This window comes from Marmota flaviventris, chromosome 1 (genome assembly GCF_047511675.1).
Source record: "Marmota flaviventris isolate mMarFla1 chromosome 1, mMarFla1.hap1, whole genome shotgun sequence".
Taxonomy (NCBI): domain Eukaryota; kingdom Metazoa; phylum Chordata; class Mammalia; order Rodentia; family Sciuridae; genus Marmota; species Marmota flaviventris.
The window spans coordinates 85,219,982-85,244,965 of NC_092498.1; positions in this window are offsets into that span (position 1 = coordinate 85,219,982).

Sequence of the window (24,984 nt, forward strand, 5' to 3'; positions counted from 1 at the left end):
TGGCCAGTGGGGAGATTTATACTCTTTGCTTTTGAAGTAATAATGCCATCTTATCTAGTAGGCATCCTTGGGCATTTTAATTAGTTGGGAAGACAGAGTATAATCTGTATCTTCTCTGGGATGATTAAATGAAATAGCTGAGAGCTTTAAACTCATCTTTAAAGAACATGAATGAAAATAATATTTTATACAGAGAAATAAGGGGGGAAGATAAAGTGAGTTTCCAAAAATTACAGGTAAAATTGAGCAGGATGAATGTCTTCTTTCCTATATAAAGCGAATCATCTTGACGACTCAATGAGTCTGAAGTCACCATAGGTTTAAGACAATGGAATGACTTTGCTGATCTCAAGGCTGATCAAAAACTTTTCAAAAGGCAGAGTTCCTGGACACAAGAAATGTCTTTCTGATACTATTACCTTGTTCTGTCTTTCTGATCCTCTGTATAAATGATATCACCATTTCCATTAGTTAGCATTGAGCTACTGCCAACCCATAATTATAAATGCCTCCCCCATCCCGCACGGCATTCTGTTAGATCAAGTTGTCAGTGAGTTTCATCTCCAAATTGTAATGGCACTGTTTGCTTTAATTTGGTCTTAGGTGATGCAGGATGGATGCCCTTCTAGAAAAGCATGTGCATTTAAGATGGCAGAGCAAGAATGATTTATATGGGGAATAACTCCTTAGTCTGTCAAAGACCTGGCAGAATCTTTCTGGGAAACTAATTGCAGCCAGTTCCTTCCACAGCTTAGAAATGAACTATCGGCATCTCTGCCAGCTATCAGAAGACACAATCTACCAACCCTAAGAAGAGAAGAGACCTGATTCCTCAGCCTCAACATTAATGCCTGCCTGATAGTGGGAAGTTCCTCATGAGCCAATTATTCAGATTTGAATGTTCTCTTTACAAACACTGGCCATTTTCCTTTGATCGCTATAAAACCACACTCCCTTTCTGAACCATATATGATGCATACAAAAACCATGCTGACATAGACACTGTGAATATCAGGCGTGTGACACCCTTGTATTCTCATAAAGCATGCAAAGCAGGCGGCTAATTCAATGTGGAAAGGCGAGGAAATGGTCTGACCTAAACAAGGGAGCTGTTTTGCCCTGGGTCCAGAATTGTCTCCCTACTCCCTACTCTCTTCATTCTGCTTGTTACCCTCTTCATTCCCCTGACCATCCCTCAATTAGTCTAAGGAACACACTGAACTCCCTGCTGTCAACTGAAGCTAGAGCACCCACACCCAGTCTGCCTACAAGACCCAGAGCCATCAGAACATCCCTGGGAGAGGCCCTAGCTCAATCCTGTCTGATAATCTAGACCAGCAGTTATCAACTGGTTGTGTGGGAGGGGCTCTCTCAGAAGACATTTTGGGTCATTACAACTCGGGGTAAGGAGTATTACTGACATTGAGTAGGGAAAAACCAGGAATGTTACTAAATATCTTACTATGTACAGGACAGTCCCATAATAAAGAACAGTCTGACCCAAAATGTCAATAGCAACAAAATTGAGAAACCCTGATCTAGATTTTAATTCAGGTTGGCAAATCAGAGGGTTTAGGCAAGTGGCTCTCTCCTCCAATTGGCACCAACCCTGAATGGAAGCTACACCCCAAGCAGGAGCTCTGTGAAAGCCCTACATTTGCCTGATTCAGCAGATCACACTTTAATCATGTAATTCAATTTTTCCTCATTTTTTTAATGTTATTTGGGCCCTTTAATATAATTTGGCAAGCTATTATAGTTGTTACAGCTGCTAGTTTTGCCCTCAATACTGATTTCACTTATGACCTCAGCTGGAATAAGATTTAAAGTTTGAGATGATGTAAGTGAATAAGGATTATTAGATTTATTCGTATGGCAATTTAAATAAGAAACTGCCTGGCTTAGAATAAGTGGTAAATGAAAAATGCTAGTGATTTATAGACCTGTCCATTTTAAAGATTTATATGATGTGTGGGATGATTAAGTAAGAGACAGGCCTGATTATATGAAATATGTAATTTTTGTAAATGCAATATTGGAAGCAAGCTGCTAAACAGTGCTGCATAGCAACCCTAGGCTAAGCAATTTTTATTACACGATTATTGTAAACTGGTATGCAGAGTCATGTGCGAATTACACACGGGGTCCTGCTCTAATTCCTTTTAGCTGGATGGGAGTGTGTTCATAGGAAATGCATCTAACTTTGGCCTTGAAACATCAGTCACATGGGTGTTCCAAAAGGCAGAGCATGCTGGGGATTTCAGCACTGAATCAGTGACTGACAGGCCTGAGGAGTCCTCTGTTTAGTTCAGGTCTCAGCACTCCAACTGGACATGATCTGTTTGTTATTCTTTAGTGACACACTTTAAGAAAATGTTCAGGACTCCAAAGTACATATCACGATTAGAAAAATGCAGAAAACTGTGATGTAGTTTTCCTTTCCCCAATATGAACCCTTCTCTTATCAGGGTGGCGTATGGAGCTTGAACACGCTGAGGGCTCCGAGATGAGTCACCCATTTCTCAGGTTGCTTCCCCGTTTCCCACACCTCAGAATCTCACAGGGAGAGTTGAGCCAGTGCCTAGTGCCTCCCTGAAATTTTGTACATACCTCCAAAGTTGGTGGAGGATTGCTGCAGAGAAATAAGCAATGGTTCATTCCGTCTTATCTTTCAGGAGTGGGGAATGTGGAAAAAGTATTACTTGATATATTTAAGTTATTTTGACAGCTGCTTGCTGCAAACAAAAACAAAACAAAACACCTACCAACAGAGGCCTGGGTTGTAGTGCATTTTTTCCACAAGCTGAAGATAAACTGTCCACCTAGGTAAACTCAAGGTCACAGCCTCCTTAACCACATCCCAGGGTTGGCAGGAGGAACTAAAGGGACCCTTGGGAAGAATGCCCTGAATGAACTGTGGGGCCACAGACAAATGCAAAAAGAAAAAGAGCTTCAGAAGGCAAAATGGAGGCAAAAGCACAAACAGGAAAGACTTGCATTTAATAACCACTTTATGAGGCCCTGGAGTACTGCTGGGCCTCAGGATTACCAAGGGGCCAAGTCACAAATCCTTGGGGGTGCTCAGGGATGAGTCTGGGAATGCTCTAAACGCTAAAGGTTGCAGTGTTTATGCAGTTGATTAGGGCTGAAGATGAACTAATTTGGCTAGAGGCGGACTTGGTAACAAAATAGATCACTTCACAGATGGAATAACATTTAAACTTGTTCTTGCAGAAGGAAGAACCAGTCTCACTAAATTGCTAGGGCTGGCCTTGAACTTGTGATCTTCTGGCCTCAGCCCCCTAGTTGCTGGGATTACAGCCATGCACCACCATGTCCAGCACAAATTTATTTTATTTTATTTATGTATGTATTTATTTATTTTAGTACTAAGGATTGAACCCAGAGGTGCTTTACCACTGAGCTACATTCCCAGTCTTTTTTATTTTTTCTTTTGAGACAGAGTCTCAGTTGCTTAGGGCCTTGCTAACTTTCACAAATCATTTTTTTAAAAATTCAAAAATATGTGCTATCTTTTAGCTCAGAATTTTTTTTTTTTTTTTTAGTAACCTCAAAGTCTTAAGTTCAGTTTCTCTACAATGAAGACAATAACAACCAAAGGAAACCCAGGCTGTCAAATTACCATTATCTGCACTCGGAAAAGAGAAATACTTTGGTTGCTAACTGGAGATAATGCCTTGAAGCAAAAATTATAGATTAAGGAGGATCTCGAGTTCAAAGGCAGCCTCAGCAATTTAGCAAGATCCTAAGCAATTCCTTGAGGTCTTGTCTCTAAATAAAATATAAAATAGGACTGAGGATGTAGATCAGTGGTCAAGTGCCCCTGACTCAATCCCCAGTATGTGTGTGTGTGTGTGTGTGTGTGTGTGTATACATACATACATATATATTATAGGTTAAGAAGGAGAACAGCAAATTAAATGATAAGACACAGTTGTTTGTTTGAACTTTATCCCCACTCCTTTTTAAAAATCCACTTATTCAACAAAGATGGGTTTTAGATTTATTTCTTCCCTACTGCATAACAGATACCCTAACATTTTCCTGATCAGTCTTATGAATTGATTAATAAGGCAATCATGAGTTGGGAAAGCTTTTATATGCCACCTGATATTGATGTCATCTATAAAAAGATGACCAACTGAGCACCTGATATCCAGTAAAGACAGGTTCAAAAATTGCTATCTTAGAAAGATAATGGAATGACCATGACCTCAAGTACTCTGCACCAAATAGCAACTGTCAACTCCTGATGGCAGTATTTGACCTCAGAGGCAGGTGACAGAAACCAACCTGAAACAGCCATTTGCTCAAATTCTGTTAAAGATAATAAACTGTGATGGGAGAAATCACACACCCACCTGAGGAAGTCTCAGGTATTCAGTGACCTAGAAACAGGAATGGAGATTTGGGCGGGAAGCCTCAGGGGGAGGAATTCTGGGAGTTGCTTTATACTGGGGTTGTTTTTGCTATTATCTGGCTTTGTTTTCATCATGTTTAGTTCTTCTTGTGGAAAATTTATGGCTTCTATAGGTCTCCTCCCAACACACTTTTCTTTTCCTGGCAGTTCACTTACTGAAGACATCAAGGCATTTGTCCCAGAGGTTCCCACACTCTGGGTTTCACAGCCTGTGCCTATTATTTTTCTGGGAAGTGGTAGATGGAGATTTGATTAGATTCAGGTTTGCTGTTTTGACAAGACTACTTTATTAGCGGTGTCGTGTACTTCCCATCAGAAGTGCCATGGTAGCTGTTCAGCTCTTCCTATGTTAGTGGCCATGGATGATCAATGGGTTCCGTTAATATGTGATGATGTAAGAAATTAGATCAAAACATTCAGAAAGTTTTTTAAAAAATGTAACACTGTTTTTCCTCTGTGCCAGGTACAGTACACTTCATTTAATCATTATACCATCCCCATGAGTCGGTGACAGTGGGGGGGCAGATTTGAACCCAATCCATCAGCCTCCAAAGCCCAGTCTCTTGACTACCACAGAAATCAATCACATTGAGTGCCTTATGGGCTCTGAAGAAGAACCCCTTTTGATTTAGGTAATATGAATAATTAAAAGAGGTAGAGATAAACCATAGTTTTAAAAAAATGGTTAAATCTTAAAACACAAAGTATACATTCTTTTATTCGTTTAAGGTTGATCAAAGCACAACTGTTAACTAACTGGCAAACACAGTCATTGAAAGGCATGTCATCTGACAGAGGCTGTGTCATCTCGGTGCAGGCAGGAGGAGGCAATACAGAACAGCCTCCATCAAACAGGGCTGAAAGAGCACTACGAAGGTCACCAAAGTGACTAGATGCTATGATGCTCTTTTTGAAGTCTGTTCTGCCCTTTACACAAATCAACTTAGAGTTTCATTACCCACTTCCAGTGTACGAGGGTTACCAAAATTAGAGTCATTTCATTAATCTCCCATGCCAGGGAGAGGTGGCTATATATCACTCCAGGTTATATTGACAGCAAGACAAAAACATGACATTTCCATAGTGCATCAAATAGCATTTCTCTCAATTCATTTGCTATCAGAGTCTTTATAAAAATGCCTTATAGCTAATGTCTCTCTGTCTTTTAGATTTCAACATGTCTTGCTTCAAGATACACATTTTGTTTTTTAGTCTAAAGGAAGAAAAATATGAAAGCTTCACTTTGAATGATATCTCTAAGTAAATTTAAAATATTTTTTAAATTCTTGCTTCATTCCCATCAGGGGAAAGAGGCCTTAGAAAAAGGAAGAGAAAGAAAAGGGAAGAAAGGAAGAAGCAAAGGAATGGAGGAGGGAAAGGAATGACTTCAATTTACAGTATTTAGGATGCTCCCTTTTCTTACAGTGGTTAGGAAATTTAAATGTTTCAAAACAAAATAAAATTGAGGAAAATCAAAACTAAGCATCTAGGTGGAAAATACATTCATGAATGTGTTTTTGAAAATAAAATGACCAAGCAAATTCAAAAGTCCTTCTTATATCTTCCTCTCTCACAGCTCACTTTAAATCAGGGGCATTTGTTTAGGATTCTAATTAGAGATCATGGGTAATTTATAAGTTCTAATGGTGTCTCCTGAACTTCCCCAAAAGCATTTGCCCACAGGAAACTACCTCATGGTAGGGATCTCTGTAAGCTGTCCTTGGAAATAGTATTCCTTCCCAATTGTTTTTTAAAGCAATGTAAAATCAACCGAGTGAGAGAGAGAGAGAGAGAGAGAGAGAGAGAGAGAGAGAGAGAGATTCTTTTTCTATGCCCAATAGGATAAGGCATTTTAAAAACAGCAAAAAGATCAGCGAGGTGTAAAATAAAAATCAGACAAGATAAAGGATTTGTGCTAACATCATTTCCAATCGTTACTACGACAAATAAAGGCTTTGCATGGATCCACGTCTTTGGTTCTTTGACCTCACAGAACTCGCTGTTTCACAAGGTGATTCTGAACAATTCACTGAACCTCAGTCCTTGCAAACAGTTCTGCAGCTGTTACCCGGCTTAGCCCTTGCACCATTCCATGTTACAAGATTTTGAACATAAATTTCGAGAAGATTAAATATCTCTTTTATTGTACGCCAACTAAACCATTTAGGGAGCAAAGGTCTCACAAACAAAACGCAGCAGAACACAAAGCAGGGACCGCTGAGACTGGGGGCGCAGATCACTTTGCTGCAGACAAAGGAAAAAGAAGCGACGCGCCCAGCTCACGGCCGCGCATGCCCAGCGAGAGCGGGATCAGGTGGCGCAGGGTAATGGAGTTGAAAGCTCACAGACAAGACTGGGGTCAGCCAGTCCTGGATAAAAAGGCTGCTCTGCTACTCCCTAGCTGTGTGGTTTGAGGCAATTGGCATAATCTCACTTAGCCTTCGTTTTTCTCATCCGCCAGATGAGGAAAATACCACCTAGCACAGTGAGGACCAAAGAGATAAAATATGGGTGGCTCCTTAGGATGTCTAGATGCTCAATAAATGGTATTTAATATTACCATATACCATCGTAGCTCTAATCACCAAATATGTAAGGGACATCGCCATAGCAACATCCCTGTCTTTAAATGGATTATGTAGAAAATTAAATTAAAGCACTGATTTAAATTATACTCATACCTCTTTCAGATGCTCCTGTGAAATGTGGGCTTATGTGGAAGTGGAGAATTTGTAAGTAGGTAGTTCACTTGTGTGCTTTATCTTGCTGTGTATTCACATCTCCTCTGTTCAGAGGAAGACAAATTCAAACCTGTGGGTGTGGAAAATGAGAAGAGGTTTTTAAAAAGTAAGACAGAGTCAATGAAGCCAGCAAACTGCTCAGCAGCAAAAAGTCTTTGTATAGAGCTCCAAACTCAGAGCCATCCAAAATTTGATTATTAGCTTAACATTTGGTGAATGAATCTGTCCATCTGAAAGTCCCCTCTCGGGGACAGATATAAAGCCATACAGAATGCTTCCATCACATGATCTAATATTGATGCATTTCAAATTCAGTGAGTCGATGTAAAGACACATCTGAAAGCCTGACTTCCTCCAGAGGGAGAAAAGGGTCAAAGACATTATTAATTTACATATTTCCTTTCTGATGCCAAACGGGGATGTCAAATAATATCACAGGTTGAATATTCATTTTACTTTTTTCCTCTCCAAAGAAGGAAAAGGAAATTTCTGGGGTTATAAAAAGTTTATCTACTAACTGACAGTTTAAGGAGAGAAAAAAAAATGGGGGGGGAGCTAATACAATTGAAATGTAACAGTTTATTTTATTATTTCCAGGTTCAAAAATATACACATATCACCTGGCAACAAAATAAAAGTAAAAACAATTAGCCTACTGCTAATGACCAAAAACAAAACAAAACAAAAGTATTTCCTTGAGAAAATTCTACTTTTGTGATGAAAATAGGCAATTCTTCCCATCTTGCTATTCCTTAAACACCTGCCTGCCAAATGCTCCCTTTCCTCCAGTTGCGGTTACCAGAATACCACAGAAAAATCTCTCAACAGCCACAGGGTCTTAGCTGGATCCGTGATAAAAGGAGTCAGGTACTGCACTGGCCTTCCCAAGAAGACTTATGATAAACAGAAAAACATTACATGTGGATAAGTTTGGTAGGCACAGAAACATGCATGTAATTAACAGAAGATCAAGTCCCTACTTTAAAGCCAGCTGTCTGCCTATAGTGCTGGCCACTCCAGAGGCTAAGATGGGAGGATCACTTGATCCAGGAATTTAAAACTAGCAACATAATAAGACCCCATCTCAAAAACTATTTTTTTAAATAGTTATATTTGGGCAGGTGACACAGGAAAATAGCTCAGAAAGCAAACACCCCTTTGAGAAGAGTGACTTCTCAATCCTCTCATGCCCTCTGCTGTGTCCAGGGTTCAGAGTTCTCAATGACACATAGTACTAGAAACCGCTGGACCGCTGAGTGCAAAGGAGAAGGCTACAGAGCTGATGCAGCCTCTTCCCAAAGACTGTGTGCCACAGAGGTGGGTACCTGGAGGGGTTGTCCCCCCAGGATCTGAGTGGACCAGGGGAGTAAATCTTATCTACCAGCATCCAGCCACAATGCATCACCCACAGCTGTTAGGTAAGGAGCCCTCAAGGGCTCTCACAATAGTAAACCTTATGTAGTCAGGTCACTTTCCCCCTAGTCCAAGGCCTTTGGGAAGCCTTGGAGTTCTCTGACCAGAGCCTGCCTTGCCATGGCTCTGTTCAGCTATGACTATAAGAGTAAAAAGAATCTGTCTGTTCAGAGGTTCCTTCCCCACCCCCAAAATACACCACACCCACTTTCCTGGACTAAATGCTACCGAGAATCCTATCTTCAATTTGCCCTGTCCAGAAACACCCTTCAAAATGCAAATCCAGGGGCTGGAGATGTAATCCAGTGGTAGACTGGTGCTTGGCATGCTGGAGGCCCTGGGTTTAATCCTTGACACTGAAGGGGAAAAGAAACAGCAAAAATACACTAAGGCGAATATTTTAAAAGCACTTTAGCTTCAGCCAATTCACTGAAGAGATGGAAGGCTGGGGAGAGGGAGGAAGGAATACCCCCTAGGACAGCAACATCTAAGTGTCCTCCTCCCACCCCAGGCTCTGAGCAACCCAGGAGGGGAGGGAGGTTTGGAGATGGAAAGAGTAATTCAGGTGACAAGTGATAAAGAAGATCTTCAAGTGTGAGAATTAAGGCAAACAGGGGAAGCCACCTTTCTTCAAGTCTTTTCTTTTTAGGCCCTCACTAAACTCTAGAAAGATCTAGAGTAGATTGGGCAAGCCTCTTATTGGCATTCTTCCATTTTTCCCATAATTGGCCTATTTTCAATTATCTGTGTCAAGTGTGGCAAATTCTGGTCCATGGGCCAAGTCTAGTTCACCACCTGTTTTATACTTAGGAGTTAAGAATGGCTTTTACATTTTTTAATGATTGGGAAGGGAATCAAAGGAAGAAGATTTTATGACATATGAGAATCATGTGAAATTCAAATTTCACAGCCTATAAATAAAGTTTTATTGGAACACAGCCATGCCCATTTGTTCACATATTGTCTAGGGTTGCAAAGAAAAAGTATGCAAACCCAAGATCTAGATGAGGATCCAGAGAATGAGCTTTGTGGCAGGTATTGTGGGTGGGAGTTCCTGTCACTTAATTTTTTCATCTGTAACAGGAGAATAAGTCATTGTTAGGGTGCTCAGCACAGGGTCTGGTGCATAGTAAATGTTCCACAGATGTTTGTTATTATTATGTTTTAATGTGATCAGATAATGACGCACAATAGTCTTCCCTAGTCCAAGTTAGAATACATCTTGTTTTCAAATAAGTAATCTGCTTTGGTATGGTCACCACTACCAGAAGATTCCAGAAGAATATTGAGTAACAGGAGTTGCAATCATTTTGCATCGAGCTCTAATCTCTAGAAGTTCAACCTCTTATTTATTTCCCATGATTTAAGTAAAAGCTAATGAATCATAAACACTTTTAGCAGAAAAGAAATTAAGGCTGAGAGTCGATGACTCAAAAATAAGTCTCACCAAGTTACACAGATGGAGGCAGCAGGAATGGAAAGCAACCCTAGCTTAGAAAAGAAAAGCAATCAGATGGAAGTCAGAAACCTTGGGGTAGAACCTCCTGTGCTTTCATTCAAGAATTTCCAGTTTTTAAGACGCTCATTAGTGTCATCTGAGGCGTATAGGAGGGATTAAGTTAGAGAACGAATTTTGCAAAGAACGAAGATTAGAGTGCCTGAAGGGCAAAAGAGAAGAGGAATGATTATGGGGGCCATGAAATGAAAAGGGACAGCATGGTTACACTGCCCTCAGCCAGACACTGGCTTTACTCAAGTCACCAAATACTGTAACCAGCAAGAAATGCACGCTGATGGTCAGAATTTCCTATGCTTCTAGCCTACAGGTTAAAATACGAGACCAAGGGACAGAATACTGTGTACCTGAGTCAAGTAACAAAGTAAATCATTACCAACCATCTCATGAATTCATAAGATATATGTGCCAGGCACTCTGCTAAATATTTTATATCTTATTCAATTCACCCAATCCCGACAAAGTAGGGCTTTCTTAGTTCTGCTTTACAGGTGAGGAAACTGAAGATTAGGAAAAATCAAACAACTTCCTAAAAGTGCACAACTAATAAGCACCTAAGCTGGAATTATTACACTGTAAACTTTTTAACTAAGCAGTGCATACACACATAACTAAATTCAAAAGATGACAAGAGAAAAATTCTTCTCTCCCTTCATGGAGGAAGTTGCTGTCACTAACTTCAATGGGATGCTCCCAAAGAAATGTCATGCATTAATAAGTGTGCACATTCTCTTTTACCCCAAAGCAGTAGCAGAGTAAACACACTGCTCTAGAGCTTATCTCTCCCCTCTCCACCATTAATATTTTTTAGAAAACATTGTGCATCCATATATGTAAAGCTGAGACTTCAACTAAACTACCCAGCACCCAAATATTCGATGATGACCTTTTTGCCATCTTGCCACTGGGCACAATTTCAGAGGTGAACAGAATGTACAGGTGCTAACCTCAGAGTCTAGACTGGAAGGTGGGAATTTTCATTGCCCACCCGCTGTTTCAGGGTACAAAGGTAAATCCAACGAAGGGCAAGACCAGTCCTTCCCTGCAGGTTAAAATACGAGAACATTCATTTGGAGTTAGGATACATATCCCTAATATCAGACGTGTAGGGAGTTAGCCAGCACAGACAAAACATGTCATTGGGGTTCAGAATGAGAGATCTTGGAAGATGAGAACCATCTAGAACCATGGAAGCCCAGGTGGGAAAAGGAACAGCATGAAGGAAGGGGATGTCAGCAGCTAGGAGATATTTTTGGAAGACCCATGAGAAAGGAGTATCAAGGTCAAGGGAAATCAGCTTTTTAACCAGGTGTGACCGCAGACTGTTGGTTGTGGGATGGATCGCAAGTGCTTTGCTATTAATTGTGGAGAGATTCTCAGCTTTGTGTCCAATCTGAAAAGACGAAGAGTGGCTCCCAACTATAGGGATTATCAGAGGACTGATGCCCCCTTCCTTCCCCAGGACGCGTGAGAAGTATGGAAAATCCACTTCAAAGGTTTTTTAACTACTCTTTCCTGGGTGGAGAACCCCCGCCCTACTCCAGTTATTCTGAAAGTGCATGAGCAGGGAAAGCACCATATTTTGAAAATAATTCCATATCTAATTCTGAAACCCTATCCTAATGTCACCCTCCTTCACCGGAGTATGGTGTGCTCTCTTGAGTGGGCAAGCAAGAGAGTGCATCATCTGGGTTCTGTAGATGGATGAGGGAGATTGTGAACTCTGAAATGGTGAAGGGTAGAAACTGCAGCTTCCATCAGATTCTCAGCAAGGACTTGAGGATATTGCACCTCAAGACTATATTTTTCCACTTCAGGAAGCTGAGGCAGGAGGATCATAAGTTTAAAGTCAGCCTGAGCAACATAGCAAGGCCCTAAGCAACTTAGCGAGACCCTGTCTCTAAATAAAATATATTTTTAAAGGGTTTGGGATGTGGCTCAATGGTTAAGTGCCCCTGGGTTTGATCCCTGGCACCCTCCCCCCCCCCAAAAAAAAAGCTATGCTCTTGAAGTAAAATAGAAAATATCAAAGCTCAAAGACAGGACGGCTGTATTTATTTACTGAGCATATTTTGGATGTGTGTGTCAGAGTGAAAGAGAGAGAGTACATGAGCATGTATGTTTGTATGTACACTGAGTCTCAGCATAGAATGGATTTCTTACCCTGAGTCATGGTCCAAAAAAGTTTAAATCTGCTCTACAATATGCTATTTCCCAGAATAAAGCAACCTGGGCCTGAGAAATCCAAGCAGCTAGACCATGCCCAGGTGTTCAAGTCACAAATCCAAAGAAATTTCAGCTTCCTTCAGGAAGCCACATGTCATAACAACTGAGACTACAAGGAAAAGATGTCTTTGGTAACTAAGACCACTGAGGGAATACATGGGGACACCATGTTATAGTTCTGAGAGACAGGGAGTTGTTATCTCACCAGGGAGCCTTGGAAATTCCAGCCAGATGAGGCAGAACTGAATGGCATCTGTTGCCTCTTTCAGTGAAGCTGTAGATCTGAACCCACAGTGAACAGGGCCTGCTCTAGCTCATGTGCCACTGCAGGGGCTTTGCATTTGATTCAGGTGGCCAGCCTCCACCAGCCTTCAACCTTAATGTGTAGAGAAATCACCTGGACACTTGTAAAATGTCCAGATTTCTGAACTCTACTTCCAGAAATTCTGACTCAGTTGGGGAGGGAGAGAGAGAGAGAGAGAGATGGTAGAGTTCACAACCCACCCACACTTGGAAACCACTGGAAAAACAAAGCATTCCATTTCCATGATGGCAGCTCAGGCAATTTCCATCTCTCGGTCAGCATGTATTAAGCAAGCATATGAAATTGGGAATGTGCTGGGCACTGACAGGAGTCTATATACTAGGGTCTTGTGTTAAGGAGCATATAAATGAGTTGTGTGTATATGCATACATGCACTAATGTAATTTAATTAAGAAAGGGTAGGAAAATAAAAGAGAGAGAAGACAAACAGGTAAAGGTACGTACATACTTTCCACCCCTATAACATTTGGGGAGTAAGACCCCATTTTCCTCTATTTGTCTAAAATAATAAAAAGGATAGTGCTGTGGACAAGGACAGAGAGATCCTCAGAGGTTCTTCCTCAAGAGTAGAAAGAGAGTCATTAACAGTCACAGAGCAAGCTGGTGGAGTGTCAGATCAGGACAAGGAGCTTCCATATCCAGGCCCTGAGAGAGAGCCAGCCCCTGCCTGGCTAAAATGTGACTGAAGCCATAGTTGGCTCTTTTGACAGATAATAAAATAGAGAGACAGACTTTAGTGCCCATTATATGACAGAGCAACCAAAGCCCAAGAAGATGTTGTAAGTGCTTGCCCAAGGCCAGATGAATGAAGACAAGACTTGAACTCAAAGCCCCTTTGATGGATTTATTTGACCTACACTCGATATTTCAAATGTGAATGGCTAGTTGTCCATATATATATAAATAAACAAAACTAACCCTAGTACCTACAGTACAGTATGTACCTGGAACATGGTAGGCACTCAATAAATATTTGTCAGATGAATTCATGTTCTGTTTGATACACAATGCTGGGTCAGATGGCTGTGAAAGGCCCTAGTCCAGTGCCTGATGGCTTCTCTGTGAAACATGCCTGTTTGAGTCAGCTTCTTCACCACCGTGACTACAGGACCCAACCAGCACAACTCTAGGAGAGGAAAGGTTTATTTAGGGGCTCGCAGTTTCAGAGGTCTCAGTCCATAAGAGACTGGCTCCATTCCTCAGGGCTCAAGGTGAGGCAGGACATCATGGCAGAAGAGTGTGGCAGAGGGAAGTGGCTCACATGATAATCAGGAAGAGAGAGAGGCTCCACACTCCAGATCAAAATATATACCCCAAAGCCACGTCCCCAATGCCTACCTCCTCCAGCCACACCCCACCACTTCAGTTACCAGTTAATCTCTATCAGGGGATTAATTCACTGATTGGGTTAAGACTCTCACAACTTAATCATTTCTCCTCTGAACCTTTGCATTTTGTCACAGGTGAGCTTTTGGGGGACAACAATAATAGCTAACGCTATTAACGCTTATTAGTTTCTGTACACTTGCTTTATGTATATAAAGTTACTTATCTATACAACAATCCTATAAAGCAGGAACTGTCACTACCCCCATTTTTCAGAGGAGGAAACTGAGGCACATAGACATGCTATAACACAGATCCTTACTTTACAGAACTTAGAAAATTTTGAGAGTAACTAGATCCTGACTAATGGATGCTAGGTGGGATTATTCATATCATAGGGGTTTTAATTTATTACAGTAATTAGAGTTAATCTTTAGGAAAAATCATTATAGGCCTCAGAGTTGAAGAAAAGCTGATGGTGAGGTGAAATCAGAGCTACATGTTAAAACACAGGCAAGTCTGGAAGAGGGAAGAGGGATAGAGCAGGGAAACGGCAGAAACAAAGGCACAGGAACCAGAAGTAGGCTCAGGGACCCTACCTGGAATGGAGAATGTGAATCAGGAATCAGTGAGAAGTTGGGATAAAATGAGGAAGAGTCAGATAAAGAGCTTTGACCCCGGCTAAGGAGTTTGCCTTGTTTAAGAAGCCCATCTAATTTCTTAACTAGGGAATAGCCCAATAAGAACTGAATTTGAAGGACATTCCTTGTCAAGTTTTAAGAACAGGAGGGGGGCCAGGTGCAGTGGCACACACCTACAATCCCAGCTGCTCAGGAGGCTGAGGCAGGAGGATTAAGAGTTCAAAGCCAGTCTCAGCAATTTAGCGAGGCACTTAGCAACTCAGCAAGACCCTGTCTCTAATAAAATCTATTGAAAGGGCTGGGAATATGGCTAAGTGGTCAAGCATCCAGTACCCAAACACCCCGAGGCCAATATGGCAGCAGTTACATTAACCCAAGCTGAAGGCGATAGAAACAGAGAAAAGAAGACAAATCTGTGAGACCATATTATTACTTAAAAAATAAGTAACCGTGCTGAATACCTCAGCTAGGCCGGGGCCTGAGCTCACCAGGTCACATCCTCACAGCAACCATGGGAAGCGGGTATTAATGTCCCCATTCTCAAGAAAACTGCAGCCCCAGCTTCAGAGCCTGTGCTTGGAGTGGCATGAAGAAGCTCTGTCAACATAGTGGAGGCTGCACCGTCCTCTCAGGTATACCTCCTGTTTCCTCAAAGCCATTTGAGGGAAGGAAGGCAGTTGGAAGCAATAAATTCCATTTGAGGTTTTTGTGACTGAGGTACACACTGAAGAAGTCTGCGTCAGGCGCTGGAAGTGCTAGACAGAGAACAGAGCATTTCTGAGCTGGAGGCTCCCGCCCAACTGGAAGGTGATGATTGTGGTTAGGGGGACCCTGAAAGGAGGAAAGAAACCAGATTTACCAAGCATCCTCAACCTTTGCATTCTAAAATCTCCTATCCAGTCCTGAAAGTGGTGTGCTTAGTCCATTTGAAAAGTAAAACACTGAGAGTTAAGTAGGTGGCCGAGAGAAGCTGGGCTGGACACTAGCCAGACACCTCCCTTTCTAGACACCACACACATCAGGATGCCTGCTGGCTGGCCCAGGAAGGAGCTCTCCTTCTCACAGATCTGTCCCTGCTGGGCCTCTCACTGCAGGCTGTGAATTAAAGGCATGTGGAATACAAGCAAAAATTTGCCCTTTCTGGGAAAATCCTGGCTTTCCAATCCAGGTATAGTCAAATATAACCAAAGCAACAGAATTCAGTAAATTTAATGTGTAAGCTATGTTCTCTTTTACTGAGCATTCAAATTCCACAACTGGACAAGAGCTCTTTTCAAAAGAGCCATGACACATACACTATGACAAATTTGTCCCTGTGTGTTGCAAATATTCCAAAAGCCTTAGGAACTTCCAGAAAAGTAAATCTGCCAATTCACCAGCAGATGTCTCTCTTTTGCCTACATGAATAGGATTCCCTTTGTTCTGAGCCACTACATTTCAGATCCAATTAAAGACAAAATGCTTTCTCAACTTGTCCCCAGAGATCCCATCACGCCTTTGCCTAAAAGCAAAAGAATTTTCTTCCTCTTTGATTTTTTAAGTGAAGAAATATAATGAAGTAGTTTCTATGTCCCCTGAAAGTCTACATTCAGGTCTCATATTCCCATTTCTAGTAAATCTTATAAAGCTAAGCTTATCCTGGTGGTGGCTGCTGGGGGCTAAGCAAATGAAGAGTTATTATTTAATGAGTAAAGAGTTTCCATTTTATATGATTGAAATGAGTTATAGAGGTAGAGGGTGGCAATGTTTGCACATTATGGATGTATTTAATACCATTGAGCTGTACACTAAAAATGGTTAAAATGGTAAAGTTTATGTTATGTGTATTTTATAACAATAAAAATATTTTTTTTAATTATTTATAGCCGGGCATGGTAACACACACCTGTAATCCCAGCAACTTGGTGAGGCAGGAAGATCACAAGTTTGAAACAAGCCTCATCAACTTATTCTTATGTATAATAAATAAAAAATAAAAATGAAGGTAAATGAATTTTATTCATTTATTATTCAATAAAAATAAATTAATTCTTAATTTAAAAGTATCTCTCATTTAAAATATTCCAACTGTGTGATCCAGAGGTTCTATTACCTTCTTCCTGTTGTGCCTACACCCTTCAAGAATTCCAAACTTTAAAATTAGGTTAAAAATAATCACTAATATTTATTTATTTTTCCTCCCTAAGCAAATTGAGGCCGTTTCAGTATATCCATGTGGACCTTGAGAAATGGCTTCCCTTGTGTCAGAGCAGGTCTCATCCTGCTGGGTCTTCTTCAAGCAAGCATGACCCTCATGAGACAGGATACCTTTTCATCCAGAACCTTTGAACTGGAAGTGCCAAAAACTAAACACCCTTACCCAGCAAACATCAAGATTCGGGTTTCTATGGTAACACGGTTACATGCCCTGACCACTAAGCGCAAACTCGTTAGATTTTCATTTCATTACTTAAAACACACTTAAAAGGAGCACTTTAGGGATAGAGGGACCGTAAGGGAAATACAGGCTCAAGAAGTTTCAAAATTAGTCAGAAAAGAAATTATTATTTTCTGAAATTCCAAAATTATTCAGAAGATCTCAAAAATCCACTTAAATTTTTAATTTGATTCAACAAATCAACTTATATCGAAAAACACATTTGGCCAGGTACAGTGGCACACACCTGTAATCCCAGAGGTTCAGAAGCCTTAAACAGGTGGATCAAAAGTTCAAAGCCAGTCTCAGCAACTTAGTGAGACCCTATCTCTAAATAAAATATAAAAAGGGGCAGAGGATGTAGCTCAGTGGTTAAGCACCCCTGGGTTCAACCCCTGGTGCTAAACACACACACACACACACACACACACACACACACACACTTTAAAAGGTGCATTTGAAGTCTCAGTCCAAACATAGCTCTGGCCTTTTTCCAGCAGAACGTTCACATGAGTCTCTCGTTACTTACCTCTCCCGTGTGTGGTAGGGAGCGTCATCCTTTGATGCAGCATCGATCCAATTAGCCTATGCTAAGCATGCCTAAGTTTCACTTATTCACTGTGTTTCATTTCCCTTTGTGTTCAAGAAGACGCTGCTATCGGTGTCATTTCCTGCAGAATAGTTCGGGCTCCAACTGTCCTAATGAGTGACCAGAATTTACTGCCATGTTGTATGTCAGAGGTGCCTGGGGATGGGTCCTTTCACTGGAAATAACAATGAGAATGTGTCAATCAGCTGGTATTATGCCACCAATGGCATCTCACTATAACCTCCCCTTTTTTTATTTTTAGCTATAATGTGACAGGTGAATAGCATCCATCTATTTCGAATGCTGTTCCTCTTGTGGAAGCAGGTAGAGGAAGTTAGAACTAGTGAAAGGCTGCAGTTACCGTGGCAGGGCTGCTCACGGGGCTGGAACAGGCCTGAAAACACCTTGCACTGAAGATCCTCCCCAGCTGCCTGGCTCTGAGGCTGCCCTGTAAGAAGAACGAGTTTCTCTACATGAAAACTCCACTCATGGCCAAGGGGAAAAGAGGTTGGAGGCCTGGCAGGGAGACCCAGCCAGAGCCCAGGCGAGGATGTGAAGTCCTAGTCCCCCTGGCCAGGCAGCCTGCCTAGAGCCTGGCTGTCACTTGTACTACGTGGTCTTCAGCAAGTTACTTAAACCCTAGACCTCATTTCCTCATTAGTAAAATGGGACTAGGAAAATCCACCTTACAGGTATAATACTCTTCTTAAAATAGCAAATGAATACTTTTTTAAGTAAATGTTTTAATGAAGTCTAATACAAAGAACACAAATTATGAACTCTCAAAGCAAATGCAACTGGATCAAGAAACAACATAACCAGTATCTCCCTCCCTCCCCAGAGTAACCACAGCCTGACATCTAACACCATAGACTAGCTTGGCCTGACTTTAAACTTGTTGTAAATGGACTCACATAGTATGTACTCCTCATGTCTGACTTTTTTCACCTAGCATGATGTTTCTCTGAGAAATACTCACAATGTCATGAGAAGCAATAGAATGTTCCTGCTCATTATTGTATAATATTCAGTTCTGTGACTATACCACAGGCTTTAAAAAATCATTTAAATAATATTCACTTATAGTCTACTTCCTCCATGGCTATGTGACTTTTTTAAAATAGGAATTTTATGATGATATAATTCACACACCATACAATTCATCCATGTTAAGTATACAATCCAATGGCTTTTGTATATTTACAGAGCTGGACAACAATCACTTCAAATTTAGAACATATTAATCAACCCCAAAAGCATCTCATGCCCTTTAGCACTCACTCCCCATCCCCAGCCACCCCCTCCCAACCCCAGGCAACCACTAATCTAATTCCAGTCTCTAGAGCTTTGCCTATTATGGACAGCTCACCTTGTGCTTTTACGCCACAGAAAAGATGGCAGGTACTGCCTCGAGCAAAGGCCAATGAGGGGTCTCGAATTTAAAACCAGTCTTATTTTGTGTCTTGTTCATAAAAGTGAGATATAGTTGATATAAAATATTTTCTAATCTCCTTTAGTTCCCATTTAATACATCAAAAGGATTAAAGAGATACAAGGAGAAAGAAGCATTATTCCGTGTCCCCACCTCCTTGCTGGGCCCCAAGTCTCAGAGGGCAGAAGGACATTGGGAAAGGGGCGTTGCAGGGAAGACAAGACAAGCAGGGCCTCCGCCTCCCTATTCCTGGAAGACCTTCTCCTCAGGCTCATCCCAGTGCACGAGCACACGTGGAAATTAACCTAAGTGCAGCAGGTAGCCGGCTGCCTGCTTCCTCGGTTGCCCTTGTTTAACCTGCAGCTTACAGCGTATCCAGAAGTTTTCAAGATGCCCTCAAGGAAGGGATGCAAGATGGATCTAAGCATCTGGACTAGGAGCTTCATGTACATGATCACCACAATAACGACTAAGAGGCTTGTAGTTGAGCATCGGAGGGTAGAATCTAGGGTTGTCCAACTGGGAGTCACAGCCAAACTTCAGAGGGACCCATAATGTTTCCCAAAAGAGGCAAGGTCACCATGGCCTAAACGAGGAGAGAGTGACGTGATGGGCAATTGCAGAACAGGGGTTGATTGGGACCATGCCAACCACACCTCACTGAACACCAACCAGAACATACCAGGGATCCATGCCAGGGCCCCTCTGCCCTGCCCATGCCTTGGTATGAAATATGTCGGGTGTCCCCCACAGAGATGGCGTTTTGGGAGTTGATGGGACAAAAAGGACAAACTTAGCAAGTCAGACCACTTTATCCAGCAGATACTTATTTTTTGAAACAAATTTATTTATTCTAAAACAAATTTATGTTTAAAAACAAAACAAAAGGGCTGGGGATATAGCTCTGTTGGTAGAGTGCTTGCCTCACACTCACAAGGCCCTGAGTTCAATCCCCAGACCACAAAAGAGAGAGAGAGAGAGAGAGAGAGAGAGAGAGAGAGAGAGAGAGAGAGAGAGATTATTTCACTTATTGAATTGGACTAAGGTTGAACTTAAATACAGCAATTCTGTATCCTTGGTGGAGGGGGAATACAGGTGACCAAGCTGTTATAAGGAAACAAAATGCTACATTTTCTTGCAAATATGAGAGTATTAATGCAAGCAAATTTGCAATCTTGTTATAAAAGTTGTTTCACCTGACACATAGGTACTCAATAAAAGGTAGATATGACTTTTAGTGTTTTTGTCATTCTTGTTATTGCTGTTATTATAATAACTCACATAATATTCTCTTGGGAATATTAATAAAGCATCTGCCCGGGCTGGGGTGGGGGGGTTGAGGTCAGTGATAAGGCATATACTTAGCATGTATGAGACCCTAGGTTCAATCCACAGCACCAAAACAATTTAAAAATTAAGAATTACCCTTCCTCTGCCTGCCTTCAGCCCTTCCAACTATCTCCTCAGCCCAGAGCATTTGAGCTATTTTCTCCTAGGACATGTGGTCTATAGCTAGATCACTTCACTCAGTCAGAGGAAGAAACCAGAGGGCCTCCAAGGAAGGACAGCTGATAGAAATGTTCTTTTAAGAAAAGAGAAAGAGAGCCTGGGATATAGCTCAGAGGTAGAGTGCTTGCCTAGCATGCAGGAGGCCCTGGGTAAAATCCCTAGTACTGCAAAACAAACAAACCAAAAAAAAAAAAAAAAAAAACAGAATTCTCTGAGGTATTCTGAGAGCTACTTTACTACTTCTACCTTTGACTGAGATGCAATGTTTTCCCCATCAGTAGATCTAAAATTATATTTATTATTTAGTACTCACTGAAAGACACAAGAATAAGTTGATGAGAAATTTTCCACCACAATCTCAATTTTTAATCTCTCTCTCTATTGTTTCAGTAAATTCACTTATGATTTTTCATACTATGATCTCAATTTTGGTTCTGAAAATACAGCCCACACTTTTTCTATTACCATTCCGAAAGAGGCCAGAGCAGTTTTCCAATATCTTACATACGAAGAGAAGAGTAATTTTTTAGGGAAGGATTCCCAGGACATCATAACAATTTCCTTTTATTCCTAAGTTTGGTGTCAAAAAATCGACTTTGAGAACCCAGTTAGACAGGAAATTAAACCAAGAAGCCAGAGTATTTAACTTAGTGAGTTGTTACACTGGAGAAGGGTGACTTACTTGGTGCCTTTTGCTTGCCCACAGACAGAACTGGGCTCAACAGGCCACAGGCCTCATTCTCTGTCAGTGGCTCCGCCCTAGCAATGGAATCTTGCTCCACCTCACTTTTCTTCTCTGTCCAATGGGGCTAACAAGGGTGTTCTGAGACATAATTGCTGTTTATAGACAGCCTCGGCATCTCAGATGAAAGGCACTGGAGTTGGGGAAAGCTTGCCCAAAACGAGTTAATGCTTTGATTAGTGGAGCCCAAGGAAGAAAAATACACCCCATGTCATCTGAGAATTATCCTGCTAGGCAAGAGAAGCAAGGTTTCACTTTACAGAGGACTTGGAATTTTTTTGTTCTCTTAAACATGTTCACAGTCCTTGAATTTCACTCCTGGCTTGAGGTTAGAGGAAGTCCTCAAGCACAAAGGGAAATCTCACTCATTAGGACTGTGAGGGCTTCAAATCATTCCTCCCACAGAGTCAAGAACATAGTAAGTGCTCAGTAAATGTTTATTCTGTGGCCCAATTATTCTATTTGCTCAAATCTGTAAAACAGGTTCCCAAGAACTAGATTGGCATAGTTTCAAGTCACAAAAAAAGGTGAAGAATCCAATGAAATAGATGACATGATCATTTTGAGTTGCAGAAGATGTTCATGCTCCATTAAGAATAATTTTAAGAGCCACACACATATTCCTGTAGGCTGGAGGTTGTGTCCAAAAACAACAGCAAACTAATGCACAATTGAAATTGTTGGTATTATTTTCATCTATAGAGAAAGAAACTTTAAAGTTATGTGACAGAGTAACAAATACATCAGAACATACACATCCTCAACAGTACAAATTTCAAGAGAATACAACTTTATTCTAACAATGACATATTGCTCAAAACATTTTAAAATTTTTCTTTAGAAACTTTTATAGAGAGCCTGAGGCCTATTATTTTTAATATCTGGTAGTGACAAATCTTCCCATTTGCAGAGTATATTTGATTTTTTTAAACAGCTAAAGGGCATTAGGAATAGGTGGGTGATTGAGCATTTTAGATTATAAATGAAAAGGGAAATGTAATTACGATGTAATGGGAATTAATTTTTTCACATACTTTTTAAACTGGTTTTAAAGGAAAACCCCAAAGAAGCAGTTCCAGAAATGGATTTTGAGAGTTGACTTAGTAAATCTGTCTACTCCCACAGAGCGGACAAGTAGAGCAAGAAGAGCACCCTGTAAATGTCATCAGACCTCACACCTGTGTGTTCTGACTCAGCCTTTACAATTCGCGCCAACTCGACAGTACTGCAGTTACCCTGCTCATCTGGCCCTGCCCCAGGTCTGAGTTCAGTTCCTGGTGCACATCATCTCAAAAAGCATCTACAAAACACAATCCTGAGGCAGTTTTGTTTTGCTTGTAGTGCTCTACAATTAATAAAATATATTTTTTAATGTATCAGTAGTCCTACATTTTTATAAGTATCTTTAGAGGTTAAGTGAGTCTTCCCAAGTCCACAAGAGCCTCAAGGTGAAGTTTGCTTCCTGAGGTCAAGGAGCCAAATCTGCAAAAGGAACAGACAAGGAAATGATCTCTCAACGAGGTGACACTGTGGTGAGTGAAACCTCCTCATCCTGTACAAAGGCTAAATCAAGAGCTAAGGGAGGAAACAGGAAGTTAAAGACCACAAGAAGTGTGAGGTCTTCATTCCAAATTAAATATCGTTGTATCTTTTTTTTCTTTTTTTTTTCCATTTGTTCTTTTTAGAGATACATGACAGTAGAATGTATTTTGACATTATACATACTTACTCTAAATAGAATCCCATTCTTGTGGTTGAACATGATGTGGTGTTTCACCCGTCATATATTCATATATGAACATAGGAAAGTTATGTCTGATTCATTCTACTATCTTGGCTATTCCCATCCCCCCTCTCTTCTCTTCATTCCCCTTTGTCTAATCCAATAAACTGTTCTCCCCCTACCCCTAATTGTGAGCCAGCATCCTCATATTAGAAAGAACATTTAGTCTTGGTTTTGGAGGATTGGCTTATTTCACTTAGCACAACAGTCTCCAGTTCTATCCATTTACCAGCAAATGCCATAACTTCATTCTTCTTTATGGCTGAGTAATATCCAGTGTGTGTGTGTGAGTGTGTGTGTGTGTGTGTGTGTGTATACCACATTTTCTTCATCCATTCATCTGTTGAAGGGCACCAGTTTGGTTGTCAGTATCTTTAGAATCATCATTTCTTACATTACTTATCATCAATCCTTTTCACCCAGACATAATCATTGCATCAGAAAAATCTACAACCTAAAGACACTCGTTGTTTGTGTGAGTGTGTCTACAACCTATAAGACACTTGTTTGTGTATGTATGTGTGTGTGTGTGTGTGTGTTTATGGTAGATACTGGGGATCAAACCCAGGGGTACTTTACCACTGAGTTACATCTCTAGCCCTTTTTATTTTTTGTTTTGAGACAGGATCTTACTAAATTGCCTAGGGTGGACTTGAACAATCTAGTTCAACTGCTAGGGAGTTGAACACATAAAAAAAGGAAAAGGAGAAAGACAAAGGAAAAGATATATTCTAGAATTAAAAACAGATGCACACTAACTAAACTTCTAAGAGCATGGAGTCTCACAGGCACTGCCAACAAATTTCTAAGAAAAAAAAAAGAAATATAATTTTTCATAATTTTTCAGATTGTAACTTTACAATAGCAAGACATAGGAAGAATCAGGTTAGCAATTTTTATATTAGGAATCCCAGTTAGGAAACCCGTTTGCTTTCCTCCCCTGTCCCTCAAAAAATAAGTGGCACAGAAATGTCCATATACTCAGGACTTAGAGCAACATTTTAGCATCCTGAAAGAAACAACAACAAAAAAAAAATGTCATTTCCTTTCAAATTGTGTTTCTTTTAGCAGGGAATTCTGAAGTTTGTTAAAAGAATGGAAATGAAGACAGCTGATATTTATGGCTCCCAGTCTTTAAAAAAAATATATGAAATTACACTGCTTTTCTAAAATACAAAACCAGATCCAAAATAAAAACTTACTATTTTACAATAGAGTCTGACCATCAGGCTACATGAGAAGTATGATTGGTCATGGGATGGGTTCACTCCCCAAATGAAGGCATCTGAGCCTAATGACTACATCCCACATAGGTGACGGAAGTCCCCCTGAGTAAGAGGAATAACTTCAAATAAGAGTGTGTTGACTGGGTTGTCCAGGCAGCTGGGGACATGGAGAGGCAGATGGCTGTGCCAGTAAGGACTTGTGACATTGGAAAAATAAGGTTTATGGAAGATACACAAATGTTCCTACTCCCAGAAGACACAGATCAGCCAGATCTCAGGAGGTCATTGAGAACTAGCCATTGTCTTTTTTCCTATCTAAACTTTTATTATGTTCCTTGAAACTAGGTGTACATTAAACAGCTCCCAAATGAATCCAGCAAATCTACAAACTACTACTGAAGTTCTTCTTGGTCTTTTAACAGCCATCACTAGACTCCAAGTGCCCCAATTCTCTCATGTCTCCTAGCTGCACAGACCTCCAGCGTAGCTACAATGGGGGAATGACTCTGGGACAGCAGAATCCAATCACCTGTGGCTGGGAAGAGGAACAGAGCTCCATGGGACCAGCCTGGCTGCCTGCATAGCTGAGAACCAGATCCGAGTCATCCCTTCAGCTTTAGGAAGTCTGGTGGCCAAGAGCCAGCCCAACTTACTGGGG